We start from the raw sequence: 10,341 nt of genomic DNA, 5'->3' as shown, positions 1-10,341 counted from the left end.
AGGTTCTGATTCCTCTTCGCAGGATCTCCTGCCATCTTACCAGGCCATCTGAAGGAGGGCTCCTTACGAACTTTCTCCAGCAACTGATGTATTGGTTCTTGGAACACAATGCTCACGGCCTGAGGTGCTATCGAGCCGGACTGCCCAAAATAATCTCTCCTCGGCTTGTTGTTGTGGTACTTGTCCAACCTGAAATCCCTTCTCTCCTGTAGGATAACCTTCTCCTTTCCCTTTCCTTGCTGCTGGTCTTCCTCCACTCTCTTGTACTCGTCAATGCGGTCCATGAGGTGACGCACGCTGCGGACGGGCTTTTTAGTCAAAGACTTCCTCAAGTCATGATCAGTAGGAAGGCCTACCTTAAAAGTATTGAGCGCCACCTCATCAAAGTCTTCATCTATTTCATTAAACATTTCCCAGTACCGGTCAGAATATGCTTTCAACGTCTCCCCTTCCCTCATGGTCATGGATAGCAGCGAGTCCAATGGCCGAGGTACTCTGCTACACGTAATGAACCGCGAGGCGAATGCTCTAGTGAGCTCTCCAAACGAACCTATAGACCCCGATTTAAGGCCGTTGAACCACCTTATAGCAACAGGTTCCAAGCTAGAGGGGAAAACTTTACACATCAGGGTCTCGTTGTGAGAGTGCACCGCCATCCTCTGGTTAAAGTGACTCACGTGCTCCACCGGATCAGTCTGGCCATTGTAGATGGTAAAGGTGGGCTGAGTAAACCTCCTGGGAAGCCTTCCCTTCTCAATCCTCCGTGAAAACGGAGATTTGGAGAGTTGGTGCAATGCCCGACTCATAGCATCGTTCCCTAAGCCCCTTGAAGGAAGCTTCTTGCGTCTGCGAGCTGGCTGGTCATCCTCCTCACCAAAGGACATTGCACTGGGGGGTGAGCATGACCTTGAGCTATAGCTACATCCCCGTACCTCCTCGGAGGAAGGACTAGATGAGGACGGTGAAGACCTGCATCTGGCACGGCGAAACTTCCTCTTCAAACGATTAATCTCCTTCTGCATGACTTTAGCACCATCCTCGTGGGTGGTGCTACCCCCACCATGAGTATGGCTAGCCTCGGGGTATTCTGTATGGACACTTCCCTCACGATCCCTTCGACGCTCAAGACGCTCGAAAAGATCCTCCTGTTGTGATCCCTGTGACTCTGCATGGTGAGAACCCAAGCCTGCCATAGTATCCCAACTCCTTCTAGACTAGATTTCCCACAGACGGCGCCAATTGTAAGTGCACAATTGTACCTGGACCCAAAGAAGGTTATGGGCTCAGGCCCAATGAGCCTTAAACAATGAAATTTGTAGAGTGTGGGTTCGAAATCTAGATTAAAGGTGCTGAGAACTTGATAACGGGCTTTTATAAGCAAATACTTGTAAACAATGAATGATAATTGCAAATGGGTCTCCTCAGACTTGAGCCGAGGACTATTTCTTTACTATTTCTCTTTCTTCCTTGAAGATTACAATTCTTAATTTCTTTCTTAGTTACCGATTTTCTTCCCCTTTTCCTTTTTGACCTTCACCCCCCTTAAATACCTCCTTCCCTGATACTTTTTGGACAGTAACTAGAAGTTTCAGCCCTACTGTTCAGGGGTCACTTCCCTATTAATGCGGCCAGGGAGGTAGGTGCAGAGCCTTTAATGCGGAGGTGTCAGCCTTTGCTCTTGATATTTTCTTTAACACTGGTGCCTCTAGAAGGTTCAGGGTGTCCCCCTTTAACCATCAGTCTTTCCAGAGTTGTGCCTTGACCTTCATAATGAAGTTTTGAGTTCTCTTGGATCTGTCCGAGGAGAAGCTCCCCCTCGGCTGTATCCTCGGATCCTCGGCGTATGGGCCAATTCGTAGAGTTTAATTCTGGAGCAGATTGGCCCTCCATGCTGTAGTCTATAGGCCAATATGCCCACTTTGGTCCTTTTACTCCCCACACAAACCCTTCAGGATTAGACTATAACGTTAACCTTCGTGATGAACACACTTCCACTGTCGGAGGTTCAATAACAACCCTCTAGTGCATTTCCTTAGAACAAAGTTAATTGTAGAAAAAAAATGTGAGAGAAAAGAGAATAGAAATCGTACATGTATATATAAATATAGATTAGTCAAAAGACTTTAAAGAAAGGGTGTAGTGATGGGTATCAGATAGACTACTCATGACAATAATAACTTATAGTTATTGGTAACTAAAAACCCATAAAAGCCCAACGATTATATTATTTATTATTGCTTACGGCTATTTTTCTCATAATTGTGCAATGACTATTTTACTTATGAATTTCCACTGGCTAGAAAATAAATAATAATAAAAGTGTTTAAAATAGAAACTCACATCAACATTGCACAGGAACACTATCTAACGCAACTGCCTCAACAGTCAAACCTGGCCCAAATCCAAACACCACACCCCAATATATCCAACCCTTCACCCGTGGTGACCTTTCCATTCTCCACAGAGTTCTTCCTCATTTCATCTAAAATGAACAACACACATATATGCACTTGACAGGTTCCCATATATACTCATATACTCACTCAGAACGTTACAACTCGCTCTAAGTTTGACCTCATTGAGTCCTAGCTTGATCTCAACCTGGTCAAGAATGGCAGGACCACCGGTCCACCAGGATGTGATCCCAATTAAAGGGTTCCAATCACTTATACTTATTGGAGTAAAAGCTTCAACCAAGCTTTTCTCAATGTTGTTTGAAATAATCCCAGGCACATATTTTAACAAGTGAAAAGTGAGAGTGAGACCCACTTCACGTAAATGTCCTTCAATTGCACCATCAGAGGCGGCTAGAATTAATTCTGTGATGCCGACACAAGAAGTTGAAATAGTGGATGCTCAATCGATGTATCTGGGTCCGGCCAAATTATCACAGCAGCTGCACCATCAACAAAAAGTCCTTGACCCAACAATTGAGTCCAAAATAGTGTCAGAGGGTCCACGAATAGAAGAATAAGTTTTGTACCACATAAAGTGGCATAACAATTATTACAACTTGTCTATGTGGCGAGTTGTTATTAGTGAAGGAGTAGTGATAGGTCCATGTAGAGACATCCTTTCACCAACCACAACTCGCCACATGGGCGAGTTGTGGTATTTGTTATGCCACTTTATGTGGGGCCTGAATGACTCCGAATAGATACAACTTTAATTTCACGGCACACTTCAAGAGCACCATTGTTGTTCTTAGCCAAATCCTTTGCAAGACGTAGCACGTAGGGTCCCACTAGCAAAGCAACCTTGTAATTGGTAAATCATGACTTGATTCACAGTCACAGAAGGTCTTAGTTAGGGGTGTGCAGCTAACCTGTCAAAACCGACTCGACTCAATCCAACCCGTCAAGTTGGGTTGATTTTTAGGCCTTGGTGAGTTGGGTTGGGTTACAAAATTTTTTTTGATAGCCGGTTGGGTTAGGTTTGGGTCATAAAATTTCAAACCCGTCAAACCCAACCCAACCCACCCATATATATATATATATATTTACAATATATTATATAATTAATAAAATTTTTAAAATAACCAACTTTTCCTTTCCTATATAAAAGCCAATTAGTTCACACAAATCCTAGTAAATACTATTGTTGTTTAGTCATTAGTGTTGTTTGTCTTTAAGGAATTACATTAATACTAATCTTTGAGTTTTTTAATATATTTATATTTATATTTCTTTCTACTCAATTTAATAATAATAATAATAAAATTTTCAATCCATGGGTTCAACCTGACCCATGTAAGTTGGATTGGACTTATGTGATAAGTTAGGTTGAGTTGAATTTTTTTTTACCTACCATAATAGATTAAGTCAAAAAATCTCCGGCCCATGCACACCGTAGAGGTTGGTGAGTTAATAATCTGCACCCGGTAGCATTGTCTTTACCTGACATTGTAAAGAAGACAAGGTAGGTGATCTTTTTTTTTGATGAAACAAGGTAGGTGATCTTAAATTTGGGTTGCCCCCACTCTTTAATTAATGCCTTTGTTGCCGCTTCCTTTACTATAGCTTTAGTACCTACGCCATCAATATATCTTGACTTGCGTCAAGTGATGGAGCCATGAACTCACGCATCTTTGGGTTTTCCTTCAAAAGCTCCTCACCTGTTAGTATATATAATGGTGCATGTTGGGAAAATTAGTAGTTTATTGAAAAAAAAAAATTGCTCTTAATTTGGAATAAATTATTTTATGATTGTATACTTATAATTAATACAAATCTAAAGGTATAAAACTGACACATTATTTAAAATTATATATGACATAATATTTTGCAAAAAAATAAAAAATGACATAGTAGTATATAACTCTTTATCTAAGAAATAATTAATAAACTTCATTTTAAGTGGGGATTTATTTCGCATGAGCATATAGCACCACTACCATACATTTCATAACCAATAAACATGAAGTATTAATTAGGTTACTCACTGCAACAAAATGTAACTACAGTGACGAATTTTAGTGAGAATTTTTTTTTGTCGCGAAAAAGTACCATATAGCGATGAAATTTATATCTCATTGCTATTTATAAAAGAAATTAGTAACATTTAGCGACAAAACATAGATTTCATCGCTATAGGGGGTGCTGAATTAGGGGTGCCAAACGAATGTGCAGGCACGAAACCAAATGGATCTATAGCGACGAATTTTTTCGTCGCTAAAAATTCTAGTTTTTGCGACGAACCAATTTCGTCGCTAAAGGTGTTGCTAGTCATGCTTTTAGTGACGAAATTGGTTTCGTCGCCAAAGGAGACAATTTGCGACGAAAATACTCCATTGCTGAAAAGAAAAAACAAGATTTGTGTGGAGCATCTGCGATGAACTCAGATTTGTTGCTAAAGGCAATGAATAGCAACGAAATGAAATTCGTTACTATAGATACATTTAGCGACGAAACATAGATTTCGTCACTATAGGGGGGTGCTGGATTAGGGCGCCAAACAAAAGTGCAGGCGCAAAACAAATGGATCTACAGTGATGAATTTTTTCGTTGCTAAAAGTTCTAGTTTTTGCGACGAAACAATTTCGTCGCTAAAGGTGCTGCTAGTCATGCTTTTAGTGACGAAACCGGTTTCGTCGCTGAAGGAGACAATTAGCGACGAAAATACTTCATTGCTGAAAAGAAAAAACAAGATTTGTGTGGAGCATCTGCAATGAACTCGGATTCATCGCTAAAGGCAATGAATAGCGACGAAATTAAATTCGTCACTATAGATGCCCAATATGTACCACTCCAACTCCTTTTTTTTCCCTCACTCATTCAGCAACCCACTATCTCCCTCAGACCGATACCCATATCAATACCCACTCTCCCTTACACCGAAAACCCACTCCCTATCGCACCGGCGAAGCTTCCTGGCGAGCTTCGGCAATGCATCACCCCGGCGAGCTTCTACGACGCATCTCACCCACGACGCATCGCATTGCGATGCATCAATCCGTGACGCATTGTACCGCGACGCATTGTATCGCGACGCTTCGTGGCGACGCATCACACCGGTGATGCTTCAGCTTCCATCTCCCTCTCATCTTCTCCAACGACAGCCACACCTACAACCTCAGCCACCCTTCGCCGATTCAACCATAGGTAATTTCCTTTTCTTTTTTATTTTCTTTTTTGGGTTTTTGTCATTTATTTTTTATTTTCTTTTCTGGGTTTCTTTTTTGGGTTTTGTAGGTGGAGGGGAACATATACGAAATCGCCAAGAAGGGTTTGTCACCGGAAGCAAGATCCTCCGTGTTCTCAAGGCTCACGATGCGTTTTTTTTTTCTTCTATTTTTGGTGTAATATTTGAGCTGTGTTTAGATTCCGAGAAATTTTCATTTGGTTTAGGTGAGAAATTTGATTGAGAAATGATAGATAGGTAGTTTTCATTGTGAATAAGAGGAGAAATTATATGGGTTCTGAGAAAAAAATTGTTTGCTATGATGCTTGTGTTAGAATTCTGAGAAAATTTTGTTTGGTTAGAAGAGAAAATGTAGTGTGACACCATTAGGTACTGTGATAATATGTGTACCGTAGGATGAAAGAAACAGAATTCCGATTATAGTATTTAAGCAATTGAGTAGCTGAACACCAAAGAGAAGTTATCATTAGGGACTCAATTTCGTTATGTCTTCCAGTTATAATGTTATTTATTTATTTTTATTTCTCTTTGTTTTATGGTTTAGTTAGTTATTTTAGATTATTGTTTGTGCTTCTCAATTTTCAATTTTGTTTCTCTTTTTGCAGGAAAGCATTTCAACAATGAGTGTCCCTTTGGCAAAAACTAGTGATTTGTCACTCCTGGCCTGGTGCCTTCGCTTCTTCTTTTTATTATGACAGGATCATTTTCAAGACTGAAGTATTTATAAATTTAACTTTTCTTTTGCAGGCTAAATACACATTGTTTATAATAGCTTTGGATTTTTTCTAATAGTTGTAAGCTTAGCTTGATCGAAGTAAGTAAATTTTAGTTAAAAACTTATAAAACTCTATACTTATGATGTTGGAAATTGGATTTATGGTGATATGTTGTGTTAGAGCAAGCGGGTGGCTTGCATGGTGTTATAAGGTGGTTTAAATACATATTGGGAGTGTTTTTTCAATTCTTGCAAATGTAAATGAGTATTGTTAATTAAATGTGATGAATATTACTTTATTAGATTTCAATACTTGTAAAATCTATACTTGTGATGTTGGAAATTGGATTTGTGGTGGGGTTTTGTGTTGGAGCAAATGAGTGGCTTGCATGGTGTTATAAGGTGGTTTAAATTCATATTGAGAATGTTTTTAGTTTCTTGCAAATGTGAATGAAATTTGTTGACTGGATGTGATGAATAGTACTTTAATTGATTTCAATACTTGTAAACACTCTATACTTGTGATGTTGGAAATTGGATTTGTGGAGGGTTGTTGTGTTGGATTAAGCGAGTGGCTTGCATGGTGCTATAAGGTGGTTTAAATTCATACTAGGAGTGTTTTTAGTTTCTTACAAATGTGAATGGAACTTGTTAATTAGATGTGATGAATATTACTTTATTAGATTTCAATACCTGTGAACTCTATACTTGTGATGTTGGAATTTGGATTTATGGTGGGTTATTGTGTTGGAGCAAGCGGGTGGCTTGCATGGTGTTATAAGGTGGTTTAAATTCATATTGGGAGTGTTTTTAGTTTCTTGCAAATGTGAATGAAATTTGTTGATTAGATGTGATGAATAGTACTTTAATTGATTTCAATACTTGTAAACACTCTATACTTGTGATGTTTGTGATTGTTTTTGTGGTGGGTTGTTGTGTTGGAGCAAGTGGGTGGCTTGTATAGTGTTACAAGGTGGTTTAAATTCATATTGGGAGTGTTTCTAGTTTCTTACAAATGTGAATGGAACTTGTTAATTAGATGTGATGAATATTACTTGAGAGGTTCTTTCCTCCAGCATTCTTTGATGTTATGGTCCACCTTGCTGTTCACTTGCCTCGAGAGGCAATTCTAGGAGGTCCGGTACAATATCAGTGGATGTACCCAATTTAAAGGTAATTAGATCCTTTGATGCATCCATAAATTGCGTCTTTTTCATGTGGTATAAAATCACATAATGTGCGTATTTTTTCCTCGTAGGTACCTTGGAAAATTGAAAAAATACGTTTCCAACCGAGCTCGACCAGAAGGTTCGATTGCAGTGGCTTACATTCTCAAAGAATGTATTAACAACTGGTCTTTGTATATTGATGGGATCGAAAATGTGCATAATCGAAGGGAAAGAAATGAAGATTTTGGTGAATCTAGCGAAGGAATGATAGTTTTTTCACAGACTGCCCGACCTATAGGTGGTAGGCGAAATGATGACAACTTGTCTTGTGCATTGCTTGATACTGCTTATTGGTACTTGTTGTACAATAGTCCTAAGCTTGAGCCTTATTTAAAGTATGTGATTTCATATGCATGTATTGTTTAATTAAGTTTTGAATATTATCTGCAATGCTTAGCTGAATATAAATCACCTTATTTTTAACAGTGAACACAAAAACACATTGCATAATCTTACTGGTGAAGCCAAAACTCAAATCCAACGACAAGAGTTTCCCAAGTGGTTCAGAGAACATGTAAGACATTTGAAATTTAATCACACACTAATAAAAATTAAACATTTATGGCGTAAATGCACTTTTAGTCCCTATATTTTGGCCCTATTTCTATTTTGGTCCCTACATTTTCATTTTACCACTTTTAGTCCCTAATCCAATTAACGTGTGTTATTTTAGTCCCTACCGTCATCCAACTAACAGAAATTGCTGACGTGGCTAACGGAGGGATTAAAATATTAATTAAAATCCACCGTGGCTCCTGTCACCCATGCCACATGGATTTCCCGCCCCATTTATGTCACACGTGACCCCCACGTGACCCTCACTACAACAACATCAGTACCAAAAACCCAAAATTCCCCAAATCAGTACCAGAAACCCTAAACCACCATAGCAGACCAACAAACCACCATCGCAGAGGTACAAACCATCATCCATCATCGCAGACAAACCAACCTAGAAATATATATACCTAAACCCATTTTTCTTGGAATAGCAGAGAAGAGAAAAGTAGTGAGATCTCTATCTCTGTGAAACCAAACACACAGGTATTAGCTTTCTCTGTGTGTATGTCTTTATATATAGCTAGCTTTATAGTATGCGTAGGGGCCACAATGTCCAATTTGTATATTCGTTGTTGGGTTTTGACTTTATTATGTTTGTTTAGTGACTTTTGACTGTTTGTTGGTCCTTGTCTGAGCATGTGTTTCTTTGTGGTTTCCAATGTGGTCCCTGTTTTCCTCTGTTGAAGATAATGACTGATTCTATGTGTGATTTATACTGAATTAGTGGGCCAAAATGCTGAGTCATTATTAAAGTGATTTTATGATATATAATGTTAACATGTGTTTGTTTGTGGATTACTATGCATGTGTCTATATTTTATGACATTGTTGTTTACTATGTTTCTATTTGTGCTTTCCAAACAATGTTGGAGATAATGTGCATTACCATATTATATAATTCGAAACAGCTGAGGTGGATTGTGGAATGATGAGTGCTGATTTGGCAAATAATTAATGTGTGATATTTTGTTAACGAATGAGTGCTCTTTTGGAATGTAATCAATAGTATTTAAATGCTTTATATGTGTTTTGCATGCAGCATGAGTGAGCTATTTAGCTTGTCTGTGCATCATGGTGGGTATTTCACTGATAACCCTAGAAAATATGTGGGAGGTGTAGTGGATGTAGTAGATAATTGTGACCCTGATAGGTGGTCGAAGACAGAGATTGAAGGTATATGCAGGGAATTTGGATACACCTCTGTGAGTAAGCTTTGGTATAAAATGCCTGGTAATGATCTAGAGAAAGCTAATTTCCATTTGATAGTTGATGATGATGATGCCATGTTTATGACAGATTTAGTGATAGGTCATGAAGAAATTCATGTGTTTGTAGAGCACCCTGTGGATAATCCTATACTAGTAGATGAAGGTGAGCATATTGGGGCAGATGTGCAGCCATTGGCAGTGGAGCAAAACCTTTTACCTTATGGCAGTAATGATGATGGCAGTAATGATGATGGCAGTAATGATGATGCCAGTCATGATGAAGGTAGTGAAGATGCTGACAATAGTAATTCTGGCAATGAAGATGATGATGATGTTGTTGAGGTTGATGCTGCAGAGGTGTATTCTAGGAGAGCAGGTAAGGAACCTATGACTCAGGGCCAAAATGAGAACAAGGATGTAGCTGATAGCAGTGACAGTGGAGGAGGTGATGATGAAGGAAGTGGCCTAGAGGATGAAGATGTAGTGAATCCTGATGAGAGGGAGTTTGTGGAGGATAGTAGTGATAGTTGGGATGGTTCTGATGAGGATAATACTGAACCAGTACAAATGGGGGCTGGTGTAATGAACTCTGATTATGAGAGTGAGGAGTTGCACGGTCTTGAGGAATCATCATCGATGATGATATTGGGGATGATAGTGATGATGGCTGCGAGAATGAACTGAAAACACCTATGGAAAAGGGAAGGGGACAAAAGAGGACCTTCCCGGTGTTTAAGCCGGTTGCTAAGTTTGAACATATCAGATTTGAGAAAGATATGTTGTTCACAACGGCTAAGCAATTCAAAGAAGCTATAAGCGATTATGCGGTTCATGGTGGTGGGGATCAAATTTGCAAAAAATGATTTGCGAGAGGGTAAGAGCAATTTGCCGGGAAAGTTGCAAGTTTGTGGCATATCTAACAAAGGTGCCAAGAGAGAAAAGCTACCAACTAAGAACAACGAATACGGAACACACATGCACTAGGAGT

The 10,341-nt window shown here is 39.2% G+C and overlaps 1 pseudogene; it reads right to left on the bottom strand.

Annotated features, from left to right (window-relative positions):
- Positions 1 to 2,341: 2,341 nt before the first annotated feature.
- On the bottom strand, positions 2,342 to 9,187 carry LOC142631495 (chalcone synthase-like; annotated as a pseudogene).
- Positions 9,188 to 10,341: the final 1,154 nt, after the last annotated feature.

The sequence above is a fragment of the Castanea sativa genome, chromosome 1, assembly GCF_040712315.1.
Source record: "Castanea sativa cultivar Marrone di Chiusa Pesio chromosome 1, ASM4071231v1".
In the NCBI taxonomy this organism is placed as follows: domain Eukaryota; kingdom Viridiplantae; phylum Streptophyta; class Magnoliopsida; order Fagales; family Fagaceae; genus Castanea; species Castanea sativa.
Note: the sequence above shows the minus strand (reverse complement) of the source record. Positions and strands in the feature narration are given on the sequence as shown.